The sequence below is a fragment of the Dipteris shenzhenensis genome, chromosome 5 (genome assembly GCF_047967505.1).
Source record: "Dipteris shenzhenensis isolate YYH24624 ecotype China chromosome 5, Dip_SZ_1.0, whole genome shotgun sequence".
Lineage (NCBI taxonomy): Eukaryota > Viridiplantae > Streptophyta > Polypodiopsida > Gleicheniales > Dipteridaceae > Dipteris > Dipteris shenzhenensis.
Window position 1 is genome coordinate 40,026,405 of NC_141600.1, and position 22,590 is coordinate 40,048,994.

Sequence of the window (22,590 nt, forward strand, 5' to 3'; positions counted from 1 at the left end):
AAGGCGGGAATGTGATCGAAGGAGGTGGTGCCATGTGGTGCTACCAAAGATGGACATGTGTACCAGGGTGGTTTACTTGTGTGACCAGACTTGGTGGAGCAGGAGCCACTGGTTGAAAAGCCATGAATCAACGACGACACCACACTGTTCCAGAGAGAGCTGCTGGAGCATCTTCATCGACGAGTTGGCATCAGGCCAAGATGTGTCGGTGAGAGGAGGTGTTGGAAGAGTCACCTCCCCATCTATAAGCCTACATATGAGGAGAGCATGGGGGAGGTAGACTTAGGGTTAGGACTACGACATGGGCAGCTTATTGGCTGTCATGTGGGTAGCAAACTGAGAAGAGAGGGGCATCACACAGGCTGCCACGTGGGCTATACACCTAGGTCTTACTTGTCAAGGCAGGGTCTCTTTGGAGCCTAGGACAGTATGGATCTGCCATGCGGCTGTTTGGAGGTCTGCAGCAACAGTACGGAGCAGAGAAGCTTGTGGTACGGGCCTAGGACAAGTGTCCAAAGGCTGGAGCAGGTCCCAAGACACAGGTGCACAGGTGGTGGACTGTTTGGAGCAGATCAGGGCAAGAGAAAGGCTCTGGATCAGGTCGGCCAGAAGGGGACAGAGGCAGGGAAGTCTGCAGGCCAGAAGGAACAGCGAAAGGGGCTGCAATGGGAAGTCCCCTCGCCCTTATATAGGGCCTGGACTGGCTGGCTGGTTGACCAACCAGGTTGGACAACACACAGACCCATATAGGGTGTCCCCACAGACCCATGCATAGGGCTGTGCGTCAGTTTACAGGGTTGGGCTAGGGCTGACCAGTCAGCTGTTTTAGGGGCTCCCAGCCCATATAAAAGAGGCCCCTTGGGGGCTCATCCAGGATCCACCAGAGCAGTAGATCAGGAGCAGACTGGAGCAGCAGACCAGTCTTTGGGCCTACATCCGGGAGGACAAAGAGGGGCTGAAGAGCTGCAGACTTAGTTGAGGAAGGGGCTGCACACCTGTCACCTAGGCTAGTATTCAGGGCAACAAGGTGCAGGGTTCAAGGCACAGAGACTAAAGTCTACAGAAGCTTGACACGATTTGGTGGGACTCTGGGCTCTTTTGTATTGTGTCCATTGAGCACGGAACTAAATCTTTTGTTGGTTCTATTTTTTTTTTGAGTACACAAAGTAAAGATTCCATTCTATAACACTTCTGTGTGAATTCTTGGGCTATTCTATCAGTCTCATACCTTCTATTGTCATTTCTAACATAAAGGCTTGATTGATCTCATGGTGATCCAATGCATCACAGTTGCTGTCATGAACTCGAAGAATGCTTAGCCTTGACTTGGCACATCATTCTATCTAGACTTGACAACACAATAACATGAGGATCATGCTGGATTTGCTTATCCAAGGTTTGGAGTCTTGGCCTTCTCCTACAACGCAATCAAGTTCACCAAAAGAAGCCAGGCAGGCTGTATCCACCTTAGAGACACTTCTAAGGCTTATGATCACTTCCCTCAAATATGAATCCTCCTTCAGGATCTGAATTCGCAATAGTGGCAGTGCTGCGTATTTGATGTAGCAAGAGCTATCTCTTCCTTATAGCTAGAGAGTGTGGGATTTTCATTAAGTTGGCTTACCAATGTGGACTTGAATAGAGTCTTACAACAATTGGTTCATTGCTTCTTTCTCATCTAGGAGAGAATCAAACAAATGTCTAGTTTCACTTGTGGAGGCATCATTGTCATTTTTCTCTATATTTAACACATGATCTGCTTGTTGATCTTCTTCTTTGAAATCGGATTCTTATGCATATGCATCTGTAATGTAGGCAGCCTCTGCATGGTTGTCACGTGTCCAAGGGAAGCATCGTGTACGGGGGGTCCCACACCCCTGCCTCCTAGCCACACACATCTCAAGTGCCACCATTATATATGGGATTTCTATCCCATTTCCAATCACCTGCACTTGCCAAGGGCCTCTTAGCCACTCTAATATATTTGGCATATGTTGTGGGACTCATTTGTCAGTTTATGAAGAAGCCACGGAAGCCTCACTTGGATGTAGTGAGGAGGATTATGCGCTATGTCAAGGCAACATATCAGTATGAACTCTTTTATGAGTATGGAAAGGATATAGAACTGGTTGGATACACAGATGCAGATTGGGCAGGATGTGCCTATGACAGGAGATCCACCAGTGGTTATGTATTCAGCCTTGGTAGTGCAGTGGTGAGTTGGAGTAGTAAAGAGCAACCCACAGTGGCATTGTCTAGTACATAAGCAGAGTACAGAGGTGCAGCATTGGTTGCATGTGAGATTGCTCGGCTTCAGAAGCTTTTGCAGGATTCGGGACTGCATGTGGAAAAACGAGTCAGACTTTATTGTGATAACATGAGTAGTGTGCAGTGGGCAAGTAATCCGGTTTATCATGCTAAAACTAAGCATATTAAGGTACACTACCATTTCATCAGAGAGATGGTGTTATCAAAGAAGATTGATCTCATACATGTGAAGATCGAAGATCAAGTTGCAGATATCTTTACCAAGTCATTGGGTAGAGATAAGCTTACATGCTTTAGAGAGCTACTTGGTGTTATGCTCCCTACTTGAGCTTGAGGGGGAGTGTTGGGAATCAAGCTCTTAGTTATTGTTCTTGTTGTGTGAGTAGGTGAATAAGGTGAGTCACACTAACTCAACCATAGTTAGTTCTTATCTACTATGTATGGGTGTGACCTTAGAAGTGTTCAATTGTATTGTGTGGAGTGAATATGTATTGTGTGGAGTGAATATGTATTGTGACCTTAGAAGTGTTCAATTGTATTGTGTGGAGTGAATATGAGCTGATTGTGGAGGAGACAGTTGCTCCCTGCTCCCTCCTGGTTGCTTCCTATATCTCTCTTCTTGTTTTTCTTAATAGTTGGAACCACATACTAAGGTCCATTTCTAACATGTAAATCTAGCTGACCAAGGTTCTAGCCATCACTTCAAGTCCTCACCCTTTGTCTTCATATGCAAACATTCACACATTTAGCACTTTTCAGCCCTTTCTTCAAAGCTTCGATGACTTATCATTAGTTGAGACGTAATTATAGTCTCCTAGATTAGCTTCTGGCATGTTCTCTTTGAGATTCAATTCCCTTTAGACATGTTCTTGATTCTTATGTGTCCTTGTAAATAAGGGACTATTCTCTTTACATCCAAAGTGTGCGAGCTTGTTCAGGCTACCATCACTATGTAGAATGTCCATCAAGTCATAATCACGTTCATGTCCCACCATGCTTCCAATCTTATTGAAGAAGATTTCAACTGCATCTGATCCTATAAGATGTAAAGGGCACTTAAGGCTTGGACATAATTCTTTAAAGTACTTTATTAGTAAGACCACAAAATGGCATGAGAGACGTACATCTAAGAAAGCGTCCTTAGTTACGAAGTTTCTATTTAATGTATAGTGTGTATGACGAACAATCCAAGACCTCCAAATCTGGAAGGAAAAGAAAACTTTGCTCACAAGATGGACTCGGTCCACAAGGCTCAAGGATGGAGACAAGAAGATGTCAATGTAGTCTCCAAAAATTTCAAGATAAGCTTGTGTTTCCAACATGCTCCTCTCTTTTCTATGCATTCCATTGTTTGCCAATTCCCCCAACGCCATTGCACTTGTCTACTACATATCCTTTGATCTAGCCTAATTTTGGCGGTCATCTCATCTAATATCTTGCTCCCTTAGCACGTACTTGTTGATGGAAAAAGCATCATACACAATAATAACATGATTTAATGTGATCCAAACATTGCCAATAGCCAACTGACGCTTAGGCTTATCCAGAATAATGACTAATTTTTTTCCATTATGTACAAAGTCTTGATCGTGTAGCCCATAAACTTCATTTTCTAAAACTTTTGTTGAGAGTGGCCATCCAAGCCATTTGATCCTAAATCTACTATCTTTTTTGTCTACATAATCAAACAATATCAATGTCCTTTGTCGACTATCACCATCAGATGCATGCCCAATAATTGGACCAAGCGTGGTCTTCAGCGTCTCATTCCATAAGTTGCCAATGGCATCCCATTGCTTGCGAACAAAGCTTGCATCAAATCTATTGCAATGAAGTGGAAAAACCAAGCGTGGCATCATGCAATGGGTTAGCAAGGAAAACTCTTGCACTTCTGCTAATGAGACGATTTGGAAAGGCTTTAATAAATTCCCATATCCTTTTTGTTCTTCTCCCACTTTGATCATGCATGTAGTCATACACTCACGTTAATATGATTTATATCCATCAAAACCCATGAGCGTGTCATCTTTTGGATTACACCCACAAGTAGTAATGAGCATGAGTTAGTAAGCTAATTTGCAATTTCTCTTTAATTTGAAAGAAAATTTAGATTTTGAAAGGCTTTAATAATATTCCCATATCCTTTTTGTCCTTCTCCCACTTTGATCATGCATGTAGTCATACACTCACGATAATCTGATTTATATCCATCAAAACCCATGAGCGTGTCATCTTTTGGATTACACCCACAAGTAGTAATGAGCATGAGTTAGTAAGCTAATTTGCAATTTCTCTTTAATTTGAAAGAAAATTTAGATTTTGAAAGGCTTTAATAATATTCCCATATCCTTTTTGTCCTTCTCCCACTTTGATCATGCATGTAGTCATACACTCACGATAATTTGATTTATATCCATCAAAACCCATGAGCGTGTCATCTTTTGGATTACACCCACAAGTAGTAATGAGCATGAGTTAGTAAGCTAATTTGCAATTTCTCTTTAATTTGAAAGAAAATTTAGATTGAGAAAATTATTATCATGAAAAAGATCTTGATATGATTACTTTCTCCTCTTCTTTATGGCAGTTTCATCTTCCCATAATATGAAGGGAATATTTGACACGATCCCATGCTTTTCTTTCTAAGTGCATAAAAAATATACTCATGTATGCTTGGTACAAATTGGGTTGCAAGTCACATCTCATAAGCCTTTGATTTCATCCTCTAGCTTGCCTTATACTAGTGCTCTCTTCTCTACTCCTCCCTTCTAATGCGTATAAAAGTAACGCCGGAAGGACCTTCATGAAATGGTAATGGAAGGAAAAATTGAGACAAGATCCCACCATTGAAGTATGGCGTGATGGTCCAAAGAGACTCCTCTAGAGTAGCAACAATACATTGAACAAGAATAGGGAGTCTTATTTGCATACCCCACTCTCTTTGTGCTTCTTGTCTATGATCACTAGCATTTCCCCTATACTACTTGCCAGCGTACCACATGTGTTGTAAGAAACTAGGATAGCCTATCAGACGGACTCGATAAATAGACCCATATATTCCAGATCTAATCTTTTCACCAACAAGGATCTCTTTCTCAGTGATACATGTCATAAAAGTAACATTTCTTATGTGGCTATCTCGTTGTTTTAGCTTTTGCATATCATCTCTAAGCACCCTTCCTTTCATTACTATTGTGCCTCCTACCTTTTTCTCAGCTCGCTCCTCTATCATCACATAATTTAACACTAGCTTCTTTTCCCATCTTTCAATTCTAAGGTTCTTATCAGATCGTAGGACCTTAGTTTTATGCACATCCCATAATACATCCCATCGTTCCATTTGTGATGTGCTAACATCATTGGTGAATCTTGATATTGTAGCACAGATTTTCTTAAATCATGTGTGAGCATCATCGGTTTGGGATTCAATCCAAAGCAATGCATCAAAATCCCAATTCACAATGTTGGCAAGCTCATGGGTTTTAACATCTTGTTCTAGCATCCTTTTTGTGGCATGTATGACCTTCTTCTTGAAATTACTCAACCTATTAAGAAAGATAGATATCCTCTGATACTCCTTTGAGAGCAAAGGCAACTCATCTATGACTAAGGCAGCTACAAGCTCAAATGAGAGACTTCATGGCATTTCCTTCACGGTGGTTGGCAAAGGCCCTCTTAGAGCGCCCCATCTCCTAAGGCACAACTACAGGTACTACTACAATACAACACCTACTGTTAGCCATGCGAAAGTCTAGCAAAGGTTGAGGGTCAGAGACAAGAGCAGGGAGGAAGATGGAGGCTACAAAAAAAGCAACGCAGAAGATAGCTCCACTGTCATATAGGTAAAAGAAGATGCTTGCACCTCTGGTAGGCCCTTCCATCACATGTCCTTAGGGATTGTATTTCTGAGGAATGTGGCATCAAGCACATTCGACACAGTCGCATTTTTCGAGTTATTTGACCTTTCTAGTTCTTTGCATTAGACATCCATTGCAGCTTGCATCGGCTCCAAATGCCTCCGCCCACGAGCTGCCCACTGTGGATTTGCGCAACCTCAATAATCGACCTTCTACTGCCACAAGCCTCCTACGTGCCTCCATGCATGCTCTACAGCAGCTCCTCTGCAACCGGCTTTAGCAAAACAGAAAGCCCGCTATGACCCTCTCCTGCCCACCAACGTACGACAAGCAACAATGGACTGTTGCTTTTATGACAATAGCCAACTCTTCCTTGCTTCCAACTCTATCACGGCTCTAAGCCCAAGCAACCTCATCCTTCATGCACGCCAGCCAATGATGCCTCATCTTGCTACTACAAATCTAAACGGCTACGGTGAGCTGCCTCTATTGTAGATGGCCTATAAGGCTCATCCTCCACACAACCAGCACCTTCAAATGAAGCAGCGCATCTCCTAGCCCTTCAACAAAGCCGACGATGCCCACATCAATGAGTGTCCACGAGCCTCTAGCATCTCCGTCTTCAAACGATCGACAGCGCTCTCTCCCATAGAGCCTCGCAGCTTCTCATCAAACCTCATCGAGCTCCCATTGCTCTCTATTATGGTCTCCATCTGTCTCTCATGCAAGCTATTTATTTTCTCTAGCATTTTCTCTCTAAGTGTCTGGTTGACTTGCTTGCGTTGTTTTACTGTTAATGCATGCTTATGCTTACTACTAGGAGAACCCTGCATTTAAAAAAAAATTGTGTGGAAGTCTGAAAAACCAATATAATATCTGGATATACAAAATCCACATATTAATTCAACTTGCAGACAACATATTGTGCATGCTACAGAATGCATACAAAAAAAAGATAAAACCACTCTCCCTTTAAGAGACTCCAATGTAACCTAGCCTCAAAAGTGATCCCGTCAAGCCCCATCATCTGATGGGCTTAGAGTATGGACTGCCATGCCCCATTATCTTGCTCAGTTGGCTCCTCTACCATTCCAAATTTTAAGGTTGAATTCTTCTCCCAATTTGTGAGAATGCATAGAGTGGACTTTAAATCAAAGTGGCATGCTTCTTATGTAGGAGAAAAAAATCCATTATCTCTCTCTTCGAAAGAGTCCAAGAAACTAACCTTAAAAGCAATCCCATCTAGTCCCATCACCTTGTGGGTGTAGGGGCTAGGAACCAATCCCTTGGCCAAGCACTGGGTGGGGATTAAGCGAAGGTATGAAGATCTATCTTCACTACTGCCATGTGACACATTTGAACCTCATGTGAATATTTATGGGAAAGTCTATCTCTCTAGCACTTGTATGAGACTCATATGAGGGGGTTTTGACTATGTGAATGTATAGAGTGGACTTTTAAATCAAACTAAACTTAGTTTTCAGCTTTATTTCAATGCAATGCATATGAGGGAGGTTGTGACTATGTGAATGCTTAGAGTGGGCTTTAAATCAAATTGGCATGCTTCTTATGTAGGAACACAAAAAGCCATTACCTCTCTCTTTGAAAGAGTCCAAGAACCTCACCTTAGAAGTGGTCCCATCTAGTCCCATCACCCTGTGGGCATAGGGTCCAAGAACCAATCCCTTGGCCAAGCACTAGGTGGGCCTTGAATGTGAGGATTGAAGATCCCTAGAATGTTAAGGAAGCACAATAACTTTTGAGCTTTAATATAGAATCTTTGATGAAGATAAATCTCTCTAAATTGACTCTCTCTCTCTCTCTAACACCTTTCTTTCACTCTTTTCTTTTTTCCTTCCCTTCCTCTCCCTTTTACAAATTCTAATCTTTTCTTTTCTCCTTACCTTCGTCTCCCTTTTAGAGTTCTACTTGCTTCTCTTACTCCTCTAGAACCTCTTGCTTACATTGATGATGAAGTTTTTGGAGCCAATCCAAAGCATCATGTGTTATATCTTATTGCAATTACTTTATGATTGAAATATAAAAATCACAACTCATATATCTTAATCATACAACAAAAATATTTTAAATTAAACAACACATGCAACCATTTCATATCCAAGCTACAATGACACCAAAAGCTGAATAAATGACTAAGTGTCAAAACCTATATAATTACAACTAAGAATTGTAAGTACAACACCTAACGTCAAATAAATGACCAAGTGTTGAAGATTAGACCATTATACTTTGTGACAAGCTACAATGACACCACAATCCAAATAAATGACCATGTGTTGAAGTCTAAACAATTTTTCTATGATATATACAATGATACCAAAAGCCAAATGAACGGCTAAGTGTCAAAGACTAGTTGTTTCACAAAAAATTTACCTAAGAAAACAACACCAAAAACTGAATAAACGACCAAGTGTTGAATCCTATTACCGTTTGAAGATTAGTGAACAACACATCCAACCGAATGGCACAATCAAGTGTTGAGATAGTTTCAAACAAGAGGAAGGAGTCCTTATAGCGACATTGAAAGTCGAGTATTACGACCAAGTGTCAAAATGCAAACTTATGCAACATATTGTGTTGAAAGGAAAAAAATGACACTACGTCGATACAAAATAGTCATATGATCAGCTTTAAGTAAAAGGTCACCTACATTCCATATAACTCTCCATGTAGATCTAACACATTATAAAATCATGGATATGTTATAAACTCTTGTATGTATAAAACCTAAAACAATTATTAATGCCTATCGGTAAAGCAAGTAAACTAAGAAGGTCCCAATTGCTATTAAAAATTTAGCAATCAACATATATGTAGATCTACTTAGCATAATCATATACAATCATGAGTAAACTCATCTAAATGTATGTGTGTGTGCACACACACACACACACACACACACACACACACACACACATACATGCATGCATGCATGCATACATACATATATTATATATATGTATAAGTTACCATTTTTTGAATATTCTAACAACTATATCAATGAAAGCAGTAAGAGCAGGAGAAATAAAAAACAAACTTTGTTCTAATTCAATCAAATTGATAGAATATATAAATAATTGTATCTTTATACATACAAATTTATAACCATATAATAAAATAAAATTATATATATATATATATACGGACACATAATTTTATGCACATATTTGTATAACAGTAAATAGCTTATGTAAGTAACTCTAGGGAAACAATGCATTAGCAGTCTACATTAGGAAAAAAGGAAACTCATTTTGGGGCCCTGTAAGAAATCCGCTAGTTTCTTATTTTTCTTTGCTCCAAAATCTACAAAAATGAACTGGCATTAAGTGCTCCTATCATATTCTCTCTTTAAAGTGGGTTCCGTGTCATCCTGACTCATGAAAGTAGTAGATTTTTGTGTCACAATCTCATAATTAACGATTAAGAATCTTTGTTTTTCAAAATTTTAAACCTTCGCATGACAAGATAAACATGGACTTATCACGGTAAATATGGACTTATGGTTACTAACTTATGTGGGCTACAAGATTCCGTGGTCAGAAACTCATAACTAACCTTTAAGAATATTTGTTTTTAAAAATTTTAAACATCCATGCGAAAGATTAACATGGATTTATCATCATGGCAAGTCCATTGCCAATACTTTGTTTTATAACAGTTGACAAGGGTGTGAAGAAACGGGATAATGTTGCTAAGAAAAATGGCAACATGCGACCATGCCACTGAAGAACAATCCAGCAAGAAGAGACTTTAGCCCCTCCACATTGATTTAGAAGAAGAGTATGCACCTGTGCAAAAATGATGGAAGGGTCCAAAAGTAGTTGTAATGCAAAGAGAGAACATGAGGATAGAAGGCTTACAACATATTGATTTATGGTGTGATGGAATCATTTACCCAAGATGTCCAATCAGTAACTTTACTCCTCCATTTTCCAATCTGACAACACTACTAAAGTTTGTGGGTGATGGCAATGAGGGCCTACTTGGATATGTCAAAGCTCAATCTACAGCCGTGGAAATGTACAAAGGCTTTTACCAACAAGAGATGGGAAGGAAATTGCAATAGGTAGCAGAAAGCTCTAAATTGAAAGAGTAGCTACTGAAAGAAACTGAAGAACACATGATGACAAAGAAAATGTTGAGGAAAGCTGGAAGAAAAGGCACACCCTTAGGATATAGAGTTAGAAATAGAAAAATTGCAAGCTTGCGAATTTAAAAGTCGGCAGTGGAGGATGCAAGCGCATAGTTCAAGAAGCAAGGCAAGTATTATTTTGCTTTTGCGATTTTGAATGCAACACAAAGACAATGATTCCTCTATGATAATAGCAATTGAGCTTGGAAAAACTCTTTTGTTTGTGCCTATTGTAGGAAAATTCTTGAGCCTCATAAAGAAAATGTTGATCCTAATGCCCCTCTAGTTAAAAAAAAGAAAGGTTTACTATCAACTAAAAGTATGCTAGAGGAGAAAAAATTTTAAACAATCAAACGAAATGTTGTGCAACAGTTTGTAGATACAAACAAAATTGATGTGAACATAACCCAAGGGGCACTCAATGAGAGTGGAGTGAGCAGGAAAGGTTACACTTCCATTTTCAATGTAGTATCAACAACCTTGAAACATCAGAGGATAAAACATGTACTCTTGCCGAAGCCCGCGGAAGTGTGGAAGTTAAGAGGCCTACTCAACCAACAAGTAGATGATTATATTGGAAATTGTATGCATATTGAAGGAGTGTACGAAATTAAGAAGGGGAACACTGTATATAACTCTTTTAACAACATTTTTGTTGATCTTCAACACATGCAAAGGAGAATGGTTGAGTTTTATGATATGACATTTGAAGAGTTCTAGGGGTGTGTTAAAAAGCTGGACAAATGTTAAATTGTCAAGGAGAAAAAGATTGAACAAGGGACCATCACTCTAAAGAATAGAGCTCTTGATCCCTCGATTACAACATTTGACTCAAAACACTTGAGTGTGCAATCAAAAAAGCACATTTGGTGGCTAGGCGCATTTGAGGTAAGCACACACTTGTATTGAAAGTGGTTTTTTTAGAAGTATAATGTATTTATTAATGTATGATTCTTTAATGGTATTTTCTCTTGTTAGGTTAAGATAAAGGACCACAAAACTCTTGATTGAGTATTCCAACACATAGAAATACCAACAGTTATTAAAGATCAAATTCAAGAAGGGTATTTACATATTGGCGGCAAACTTGGTGATTTCCAGATTGATTGGCATATGGAAGGCGACCTCAAGACCCTCAAGTGTATGGTCAACATAAGAAAAGGAGGTAATTTAAAATCTCCATGCCTTTATTATAGGGAGCCAACATATGTCATGGATTGAAAATGGCGAAGGAAGGCACCTAATAGAGATTTGCACATTACACACTTTATGTCGAATCATCAAGAAGCTGGTATTTTTGTATATTGATTTTTCCTGGAAGCTTCGTCATGAAAAGTGTAGGAAGGATGCACTTCAAGCAATTGAGAAAGTATTGTCGGACATTGGTCTCCATGATGGAGGAGATGTTCATATCACAATAGATTAAAAAATCAAAAAATGGAACAGAAGTGCCCATCAAGCCATCTATTGGTGGAGTGAAGGCTAGAAGGTTTTTATCATAGCCACCACAGGGCAAGAGAAAACCAAGCAGACAATCACGCTATGTTTCAAGAGTATAGTATGGCATTTGAAAGCACGTACACAATGCAATTAAAGATCATGAAGTAGAAGGAATTGCACGAACTGTTAAAACAAAAGCATGGAAATCCTTAGACAAGCTTTTCATACTTTTTAATAAACAAACTTGGACCAAGAATGATCACCGTGCATTGGAGGAGGAACTGAAGACTTTTGGAAAGTCAATGAAAGAAGCTTGGACAACTTGCAACATAACACATTACATGGTAATAAAATTTCATTCTTTTCTTACTGGCATTTTCTTATGTTATCTCTTAACAATAGAATGTGACTTCTTGTTTATTGTAAATGCAGCATAGTATCTACAACCATCTTCCATATTTTGTAAAAAAATATGGATGCCCTGCAATTTGGTCAAATCAGGGAATGGAGAAGTCTCATTACACAGCGCGAAATGCACTTTTTTGACATATACAACATTTTGGAGGAGCACAAAAGGCAAATAGCCTCAAAGAATTTTTCCAATAGCTCTATCGATGTATGCTACAAAGGTTGCAATGTAAGAAAAAAGTCGCGACATCAAAAGTCAAACTAGCATTCAAGATGGCCCAAAAAGAAAGAAGAAGGCAAATCTTGGGTAACTAAACTACTGCATAGAGACATGCGGAATGGAGACAATCAAAGACTTTTGTGAACCATAGGTGGATAGATAGAGCTTAGCGACTTTGTAACAAAATGTACAATGTATATGATGCAAGGTTTGAAATTCAATACAACCACTATCAAAAGCAAAGATACAATATGATTCAAAATCAGTGCTACACCTTGCAAGAGTTTGAAAGCTTACTAACAATACAACGTTTGTACAATTACTATAGTCAAAACAGTGACTATATGATGATTTTTTTCTACACTGTACTGAACTAACTTTCTCTAGCTAAGACTGAAGGCCCTCTTTTTGCACTGTACTGAACTAACTTTCTCTAGCTAAGACTAAAGGCCCTCTTTGCAACTTTAGTTGGCATCTTTTGAAATCTCATCAATAGGACTGTCTTGCACCTCTGCCTTTTCATCTTCTGCCTGCTGCCTCTCTAGATTGTCTTCTTTAGATTGAATGGCTTTATGCACTAAAGCGGGCTCTCTAAACCTGATAAGATGGTGTTTTACATGAACATCTAAGTTCAAAGGGCTTGTAATGCCACGTGCAAAGGCATAGGTAGTGTAAGCAAGATAATACCCTACCCTAGAGTAGATCTTGCCAGGATGTAACCAAAAATATTGTAAGCAGAGATTTTTTCCAAAAGAATGATCTTGTCCTTCTGCTAGTTGATTTGATCACCTCCCAAGAACTCTGACAAAGAATTGAAGAACCAAAAGACTGTCTCACCATCGTTGCTTAAATGCCAGTGATATATTAATAGTTTTGCAGAAGAGAGCCTCTTAATATATACTGAGAGAGGCTGGCAAGCTGGCCAAAACCTCTCTCACTGGTCCCACCAAACCTCACAAGGAAGGAATCATCTTCACCATACAGTTGCACAAACCATTAAAGGCAACATGAGAACATAAATATCAAAAGACAAGATCACTCAAATGAAAATGAGAGTAGAGTTACCAAAAGACAAGATCACTCACCTTCATATTCTCATCTGCCTCTAGATCCTTGTCCTTCCAAAGGAATATGCTTCTCTCAACAATGATATCTTTTGGTACTCTGTTTTGCTCCTCCCTTTTTTGGACCTTTTCAAAGTTAAAGTCTCTTTGAATCTTCATGAACGTCTCGTCATCGATGTCATAGTCTCCCATACATTTTTAAGCTTCCTCAAAGCCTGTGGATAGACATTCCTATGAGTTGAAGTTTTTTTCCATGTTGTGGAAAGGCTCACCCTCCTCAATGATCTGGGAATCCAAATGCCAAGATTGGGAAATCAATGCCAGTGCATAATCTTCCCTCAAATCAAATATTGCTTGAATGTCATGAAGAAGAATATACTCCATATTTGGAAAGTGGGAATCAATGGCACGACACATCCACAACTTTTGAAGCCTTTCTAGCCTTGTATACCTATGGGCACAACTCTCAATGTCTGTGCTACAGCCATTGAAGGGCACGATTCTCGATGATGATGCATGTATGGTGGTCGTACTTGGGGGATAAATAGGGACTCCTTCTATTTATGGCATGTACGGTGGCCATACCTGGGTGCTAAATAGGGAGTCCTTCTATTTATGACACACATGTGTTCATAGATTCCAAGGTGGCTTGATCGTTTTTGGAGGTGGGTGCATATAACTCTCCCGGTACCTCAGTCGTTTGCTTTTTTAAGCTCTCTATTGTCTCATACCATTGCTCCTGCTTCAATCTGATGTCTCCAATCCTATCTCCTCCCATCGCGTGCACTCCACATCCGTCAACCGCACTCTCTCCATGCTACAAAAATCGACCTATAGGCTTGGTATGGTGAAGTCCCCCCCCCACCCCTTGTTCTAAATATACCAAGATATTAAAATGTGCTTAAGAAAGCGTTTTGAGTTGCTGTTGGCCAACACTCCAAATCACTTTCTTAAGCACAAATCATAAATGTCTTTGGTAAGAGCACAAAATGCACATGTGTTTGGAAATTTGGTAGTAAAGTGTGCTCAAGAAAGCGATTTGAGCTATTGGGCTACGCTCCAACATTCCAAATTGCTTTCTTAATCACAAATAAAAAATTTCTTTAGACAAGGCATAAAATTCACATGTATTTGAAATTCGGTAGATGATATTGGAAATGTGCTCATGTTGGTTCCTGTTACCTAGTCTGTCAATCTCTTTCTTAAGCACACTTGTACACAAAGTTTTTTTTTGGGATATTCTATGGAGTATTATGAGTGTATTTATAAATTGCAACACTTTGGAAAAATCTGGAGACATAGCTCTAGTGTGCTCAACAAAGCAATTTGGGAACTTGGGCATCCCCCCAACACTCAAAATCGCTTTCGTAGGCACATGTATGAAGTTTGTTCCAAGGGTAGTTTGTTTTGAAGTAGGAGCATCGGTTGCTTTTTCATTTGGAATTTTGGATGCTATTCCCTTCAAGCTTCTAAAAGGTAGTTGGAAATTGAAACACTAGGTAGAAATCCGGAGTAATAGGTAGTATGTGATCAAGAAAGAAATTTGGAATGTTGGGTATTCTCTTGAAGCCCAAAATCACTTTCTTAGGCACATTTATAAATTGTGTTATGAGGGTAGTTTGTTCTAAAGTAGGGGCATCCATTTCTTAGTATATATTTATGTTGGAATCATATATGATTGTGTTAATCAATGTTTTGAATTTTTTTAAGAGACTGTTGATTTTATACATTGCTGCATTGGCATTCTTATCAATTTAGTGGAATGTGAGAGATAAACAGATTGTGTGGGATAGAATTTTAGTAATGTGCTTAAGAAAGAGATTTGGCCTGTTGGACAACTCCCAACCCTCCAAATTGCTTTCTTAAGCACAATTTTGCATATGTTTCTGGTTGCATATTCTGTCTCGGTCTTCTTTCTCTATAGGACCAATAGGGACTACTTTAATTTCTACATTGCTGCTTGTGTTATCTCTCATTTGGGTTGGACATTGTATAAATTTTGTGGGATGTGAGAGAGAAACAGGTTTTTTGGTATTGTTTTTCAATAATGTGCTTAAGAAAGAGATTTGGCTTGTTGGACAATTCCCAACTGTCGAAATTGCTTTCTTAAGCACATTTGTGCATATCCACTTGTTACAGGTTTTGTCTTTCTCTTCGTCCTCTATAGAGCCAATAGGGACTACTTCTCTAACGAAGCTCTTAGTTGTAGGGGAAGACTATCATGGAAAGGACAAAGCCGATAGCTAGGGTGGTTGGGGCCTCCTATTGCTCAAGCTGCCACTGCCCATTTTGCTAGTGCTAGTGTTAGAGGATCTCATAAGAGGAAAGGGAAGTCCATGCATATCCTCAAGCAGGCAAAGAATATGAGATTTTCTCAAAAGGTTTTAGTGCTTAGGGAGATAAGAAAGGCACAAAAGGCCATGGGATATGCAATACCAAAGGCTCCCTTTCAAAGGCTTGTGAGGGAGATCTGTAATGACAATCAGTTAGGTTATATATGGAATAGGTCTGCATTGTTGGCCCTCCAAGAGGTAGCTGAGGATTGGATGTTAGGATTCTTCCATGATTGCATGATTGTTGCTGCACATAGTCATAGGGTCACCTTGATGGTGAAGGATATTGAGACACTTAAGAGATTTTGTTATAGATACGATAAACCCCTTTTTCCTTGCTATTTGGTGAACCTTAAAATGAGGGATATTCTACTTGTGCCACCAGCAAGGAAACCAAAGGATGAAGGTATAAATATAGTGGAGGTAACACATAGCAAGGATACAAGGGGCAAAAGGGACCTTATAAATAATCAAAGGATAATGCAGTTGGGATCAGATATTATCCTCAAGTTTCAAGATGCCACTTCTGTGAGAGATATAACATTGACCCAAAATTGTTTGCATGCTTTGATGTCACGAGGAGAGTGGGTGACTGATACAATTATTTTTTCTATTTTTAGGTAATTGATCTACATGCTTAGGTGATGAATATGGTTGAGTTTCTTGATTAATTGATGATATGGACTGAGTTTCTTATACAATGCACTGATAACAATATTTCTACTAGCATGTACAAATGAGGGTTAAAAGAGCAGAAACAACTTGAGGTTCATGTACTTGATCCCTGCATATCTCCCTTACTAAGAAATCCAAAGGTTACTACAAATGATCTTGTCAAGTGGTTTGAACACTGTGACCACCTTGATTGTTGAGATATCGAGCTCCACTTGTGATATGCCAGGGTGACCGTTGTGCATTTATGTCACTGACTTGTTAGCTGCAGATGTGGTTGGTACACCGCCCATGAATAATAGCTAGATGACAGCTATCCTTATGTACTCTAGTTCGTGGCTCAGTTAGTATGCCACCCTAGTTAGCTGAGTTTGGTTTGAGACCCACATATAGGGTTCTTCTATTTCTTTGTACTAGAGTTCTTCTGGCTTTCACAACTAAGAGGAGGAAAACTGTTTTCAGCCTCCACCTTTGTGTGTATTCCCCCATTGTGTATGTGAGAAAGCTGCAAGTGAGACTCCTTCCTTGTCTCCCAATATCTTCACATGGTATCAGAGCCTAGTTCGTGGTAAGGAGCTCAAGAAAGCAAACCAAGTTCACAGTGTCCTGGTAAGAGGACCAGTGTTGCTTTCCTTTTTCGAGTTTGGGAGCAAATCTCTGTAGGTAGCATAGTCGAAAGTGCAAGAGTGCACTGTCTCAGATTGAGATGCCCTTCATGGTGTGGCGAGAGGGCAGTATATGCTGTGCGAGGGGCAAGGCCCTTGGTGACTTTATTTTTCTGATTCGAGGCCATTTCGGGGCCCGTTTTGAAGGCGGAAGTTCTTCGCAGGCACTCAGAAAAAGGCCCTGTTTTTGCTGTGCAACCACTGCTCTGCAGGTCGGTGAAAAGTTGCCATAAAAATTGCATCATATGCCTGTGCGCAGAGATACTGGGAGTTACAGAATCATCCTTGTTGCTTGTTGATGCAAAATCGTCACTAGGAAGTGACTATGTGGTCAAATGCCAGTTTCGTCAGTTTTGCAGATTTGTTCGTGTGAGGCAGAAGCTGTGTTTTTTGTAGTGATAAGAATATTTTGCAGTGTTCTGTAATGGCGTCTGATTCTCTTTCACAGATTGTCACTGAAAAGCTTGACAAGAACAACTTCCAAGCATGGAAGTTTAGAATGACGAATTTCCTTATGGGAAAAGGCTATTGGGAGTTCATTACAGGAAATGAAGAAGAACCAGTTCTTCCTAATGTTCCCAATCAACAGGAAATGCAGGCATTTAAAAAATGGCATGAGAGAGCCAAAAAAGTTATGTATTGGCTGTCTATCAGTATTTCAGATTCTATGATTGTGCATATTCAGGATGCAAGTACGCCAAAGGAGGCATGGGATACTTTGGCAAAAATGTACAGCACAAATATGCAAGCCAGGAAAATGCAGCTCAAGGAGGAGTTGCACAATGTGCAGAGAGAAAATATGAGCATCAATGACTACCACATGAAGGTGAAGAAAATTGAAGATGCACTTGCTTCCATTGGGTCGCCAGTGGAAGATGATGATTTAGTTTATGTGACCTTGAATGGTCTAGGAAAGGATTTTGCATAGTTTCGGACATCCATTGCCGTCCATGAAAAATTTCCTGATTTTGAGGAGTTGTTTGCTCTTCTAATTTCTGAAGAGCAGAGAAGTGGTGGTGCATCTTCTTCAGGAGGAACTTCAAAAGAAACTGTCTTCTACTCAAATGTTGGAAGAGGTAGAGGCAGAGGTAAAGGAGGCCGATCTGGAGGCCATGGTAGAAATCAGAATATGGAGCAAACTCAAGAAAACCAGTTCTATGGAGGAGGACATGGTAACTCTAGAGGCAGGGGGAGCCAAAGAGGTCGTGGTGGATGGCAGAGAGGTCAAAATGCAAACAGCAATGATGAATGCTACTATTGTGGTAAAATGGGTCCTATGGCTAAAGATTGCTACAAAAAGTAGAATGACATCATGAATGGAAAATTGTAGCAAGGGAATTATGCATCTTCTAGTAGACAGGGTGATGACAGAAATGAGCATGTGTTTATGTTGCAGCACATGACCAATTCTGTGAGAAGTGCAGAAGAAAGCAATATGTGTGGTATGTTGACTCAGTGCATCAAACCACATGACAGGTCATGCAGAATGGATGGAGGATGTAAGGAAAATGGAAAGACTAGGATTTGTGGAGACTAGTGATGATACTGCACATCCTATTGTGCAGATTGGTAAAATTCCTTTGTCTATGCAAGATGGGAAAAAGAAATACCTCTCTGATATATTTCATGTCCCGAACATCACCAAGAACCTGGTTTCTGTTGGTCAAATGGTTGAGCAGGGCTTGCAGGTCAGATTTAATCCTCATGGATGCTTTGTTGAGGATATGAAAAATAATGGTCGCTTGATAGCAAAAGGAAAGAAGAAGGGCAGGATTATGTTGGATGCGGACATGCCTGAATTGAGTGCAGCAATGTTTGCACATGGGACCAGTGTAGTTGCAAATATTGATATATGGCATAAACGCATTGGTCATGTTAATGTACAACGACTTAAATCAATGCAGGCCCAAAATATTGTTGCATGATTGCCTAAATTCAAGGTTGCAGAAATGCATCAGGTATGTGAAGCCTATCAATTTGGAAAACAGGCAAGGAAACCATTTCTTAGACATGTTTAAGAGAGTAAGAAGCCATTGGAATTAATCCACTATGATGTGTGGACTACTAAAGCTGCATCTATTGGAGGCTGTCATTATTTTGTCACTTTTATTGATGACTACAATAGAAAAATTTGGGTGCATTTTATGAAAAACAAAAGTGAAGTGTTTGGGCATTTCAAAGCTTTTAAAGCTATGGCTGAAAAAGAAACAGGTCTGTAAATAAAGTGCCTAAGGTCAGATGGAGGGGGAGAGTACCTCTCAAATGAGTTTGTAAGGTTTCTGCGGAAGCATGCCATAAAGCAGAAATATTCATGCAGTCATACCCCACAGTAAAATGGACTTGCAGAAAGGAAAAACAGGCATATTGGAGAGGTATCTTGGGCCATGCTAAATGAAAAAGACCTTCCAAATCATTATTGGGCTGAAGCAGTTGCTATAGCAGTTTACATAATGAATAGGACTCCCACTACAGCAATACATGGCATGACGCTAGAGGATATGTATACTGGTAGGAAACCAGATATTTCTCATTTGAAAAATTTTGGTTGCATTGCCTATGTGCATGTGCCAGATGAGTTGAGGTCCAAGTTGGATCCAAAAGCTGAGAAGTGCATCTTTATTGGTTATTCTCTACAGCAGAAAAGAGTATAGATGCTATAACCCTTCTACTCGTAAGTTTACAGTGGGCAGAGATGTTGTTTTTGATGATATGAGCAGCTGGTATAAACCAGTAAATGTGATGATTGATGTAGATGCACAAAATGGTAATGCTGCATAGAATTCGCAGCAGCAATCACAAAATATTAGTGGACTTGCAGTGTCCTCTAGCAGTGGTTCACATACTTCACCATGGACAGGCAGATTGAGATCGGGAGAATCTCCTCAAAGCAATGCAGATAGTGGTATGCAGGTATCACAAAAAGGAAAAGAGAAAGTAGATCAACCCATGTTTGATGTGAATGCAGGTCACTCTTATGTGGATAGTCAATCCAGTGGCTCAGAACAGAGCATTGATCATGAGTTGGGTGTTCCTTCTATTGTTACACCTGGAGTAAGGAAGACCAGGGATGTTTTGAAAGCATCTGGAAGTGAGCCTATTTTGCGCAGGTCTACCAGAGCTAGGTATCCTATGGATAGGCTGAAATATGATGGATTTACAGCCATTCACTATGCTTATATGGTCAAAGTGATACAGGAACCAGAACCCACTTCTTTTGAGCAAGCCATGGGAAAAGAAAAATGGGAGAAAGCCATGGATGAAGAAATGGATGCCTTGGAAGAAATGCTACATGGGAATTGGTGCCTTTGCCTAAAGACAAGAATGCAATTGGCTGTAAGTGGGTTTATAAGGTGAAGCACAATGCAGATGGTTCTGTGAACAGATACAAGGCAAGATTAGTTGTCAAGGGGTATGCATAGACATATGGCATTGATTATGAAGAGACATTCAGTCCGGTTGCAAGGATGGAAACAATAAGAGCAGTCATTGCTATGGCTGCATCAAAGGGATGGTCTTTACATCAGATGGATGTAAAGAATGCCTTCTTGCATGGTGATTTGCAAGAAGAGGTCTTTATGGAGTAGCCACCAGGTTATGTTCATGTTGTTCATCCTGAGTTTGTTTGCAGGTTGAAGAAAGCCTTGTATGGCTTGAAGCAAGCACCTGGAGCATGGTCTGACAAGATAGGATAGTATCTTGTCACTATTGGCTTTCAAATTTCCAAGGTAGATTTCTCACTTTATGTGAGAAAAACAAAGGTATTATGCTGCTTGTCATTTATGTTGATGATTTGATCATCACAGGTGATAGTGATGAAGATATCCTTAATGTGAAAATGCTATTGAAGCAGAAGTTTGAGATGAAGGATTTGGGAGAGCTGCGTTATTTCTTGGGCATTGAGGTGATTAGATCACCAAGTGGGATACGGCTCTTGCAGAGGCAGTATGGATTGGACATGCTGTCCAAATATGGGATGACAGGCTGTAAGCCTATTTCAGTTCCTTTGGAGCAGAATGTGAAGTTGAGTGCAAATGCAGGTGAGCTTCTGGAAGACCCTACTATGTACAGATGCATAGTAGAAAGTTTGATTTATATGACTATTACCAGGCCAGATTTTAGCTATGTCTTGGTGTGCAGGAATTGGGATTGAGCTCAAGGGGGAGTGTTGAGATATCGAGCTCCACTCGTGATATGCCAGGGTGACCGTTGTGCATTTATGTCACCGACTTGTTAGCTGCAGATGCGGTTGGTACACTGCCCATGAATAATAGCTAGATGACAGCTATCCTTATGTACTCTAGTTCGTGGCTCAGTTAGTATGCTACCCTAGTTAGTTGAGTTTGGTTTAAGACCCACATATAGGGTTCTTCTATTTCTTTGTACTAGAGTTCTTCTGGCTTTCACAACTAAGAGGAGGAAAACTATTTTCAGCCTCCACCTTTGTGTGTATTCCCCCATTGTGTATGTGAGAAAGCCGCAAGTGAGACTCCTTCCTTCTCTCCCACTATCTTCACACTTGATCACTCTCATCCTGTTACCTTACCACTTTGAGTAAGTGAATAATACATTTTACTTCATTTCTTCTATCATTTGTTGTTGTAATGTTGATTGATGTATCTGTCTTCTTTTTGCAGCAACCATTGGAGCCTAGTGTGTATTGATCTTTAACAAAAACAAGTCTTTCATATAAATTCTCTCTATCGAACACATACAAACCTTGATCTATATGTTTCCATTCTTTAATGTAGCCCTATATAATTAAAGCTCCAAGTTGTTACTTCACCATTGCTAATAATAGAATTTTATCTTGCAGAGGCCTAAAAAGGTTATTGGATGTCTTGGATCATTGTCCTCCAAATGTGGACCTACTAGATAGTGTTCAGATTTTTGACTTAAAAGTAAGGACATTTGTGGATGTTCAATGATGTTTTTGGCCTCAATTATATAAACCATATCCTAAGGTTGTTAAGTTTGTGCAAGCACCACAACAGGATGATCCCCATTCATGTGTGTGGAGGACAATAATCCATGCCAAGTATTTGTTAGAAAATGAATTTGAAGATCTGCAACAACTAGACAGGGTAAGTATACAAGTCTATATATTCATAATGACTATTGTACAAATGCCATTGTGAAACAAAATATAATCTAACCTTTCTTATTATTTTTCTTGATTGCAAGTTTCAGAGGATAGCTTTACATCAGTGTATGTCAATGGATATAGATCCATGGTCATCGAAAAGCTATTAACTTTTTCTCATAAAGTATCCCAAGGGAGACACAGAGTGAGATATAAAGCTAGTGCTTCTAGAAGCAAGGAGCCTACTACTGTTTATTGAAGGGAAGGAGCAGGGGGGTGAGGAAACCATCATAGCTGAGGAAAATCCCAAAGTGGAAGATAAGATTTTCAATGAGGATCCACAGCAGCCTGATGAGCAGCCTCAGCCTTTACAACAGCTTGATGAGCAACCTTATCCTTCATAGTAGCCTAATGACCAGTCGTAGCCTGA

General features: G+C 39.7%; 1 pseudogene; it reads right to left on the bottom strand.

Moving 5' to 3' along the window:
• Positions 1-1,387: 1,387 nt before the first annotated feature.
• On the bottom strand, positions 1,388-4,450 carry LOC147902013 (uncharacterized; annotated as a pseudogene).
• Between the last annotated feature and the right edge of the window lie 18,140 nt (positions 4,451-22,590).